Raw genomic sequence first — 1053 nt, 5'->3', positions numbered from 1 at the left:
GAGATATAAATACCCTTTACACAAGTCTGCTCAAGATCCTTATTTGCTAACAAACGGTTATTCATGAGGGAAAAGTCATCGCTGATCAAATTAAGTTGACGTCTGTTCTCTGTGGTGTGAAGTCGCTTCTTTCTGCCAGTCATTTTTTGTGAGGGCCGCTTCTACTTCTGTCGCTGAGTTGAGTTACAATGTTTCCGTTGCTTCTGAGTGTGAACTGATCTATTGGTCAAGGCTTAGATATCAAGAGGACATGGCAGTCGTTCTCAATGCCAAAATTCATTGGCACACTTTGCGTTGAGATCAGATTTAGATTGTCGACATTTGCGTAGAAATCCGTTTGACTCGACTTTGCACAATTAGTCATTTTCTTAATATGATTTACAGGACATTTAGCAAAACTATTTTATTTTTAAATGTGTTTTCAGGGAAATATGAGCCAATTTGCATATCCCCATTCGTCACTACTACATTTTAATGGATTTTATATCATTTGAATTTTTGTGAATGACTTTTGCCTAAATTGGATGTAGGTTGACATGAAAATATCAAGCTTTCACTGCCTGCGCTAAAACAAATTTAGTGTGCAAACAATTTTCATTTAGATATTGCACTAGTAAATTACAGAAATAATTGTAATTTCTTTAAATTAAAGAAATGGCAAGTAATGCATTGAATTAAACATGAAATTTTGACATAGAAAGACTTAGTGTTTTGTTTTTCAATAATCTTTTATTTATTTATAACTTCTTATACATGCATATCTCCTGAGTCCTATGAATACTTAAATATCATTTGTTTTTTTTCTCTAAAATATTTTATGCATTTTCTGAGAATGACCCCTATATTTAAGATAATATTTTAGACACTCAGAATTGTGAGATTTTTGTGAAGTGGGATGTGTTTTGTGCTGTGGTATGTAACGACCTCTCATATAACTGGATTTATTTACAGTATGTGAAGAGTCAAACATATAAAACATATAAAAGGGATCATTTTACTAATACAATTACTTGTATTACTCTGACATTGTGTATGCTATTTTTTTTTTTTTTT

This window comes from Sinocyclocheilus grahami, unplaced genomic scaffold (assembly GCF_001515645.1).
Source record: "Sinocyclocheilus grahami isolate Dianchi unplaced genomic scaffold, SAMN03320097.WGS_v1.1 scaffold4778.1, whole genome shotgun sequence".
NCBI lineage: Eukaryota > Metazoa > Chordata > Actinopteri > Cypriniformes > Cyprinidae > Sinocyclocheilus > Sinocyclocheilus grahami.
The sequence above is the reverse complement of the archived record's forward strand: the minus strand, read 5'-3'. Positions refer to the sequence as shown.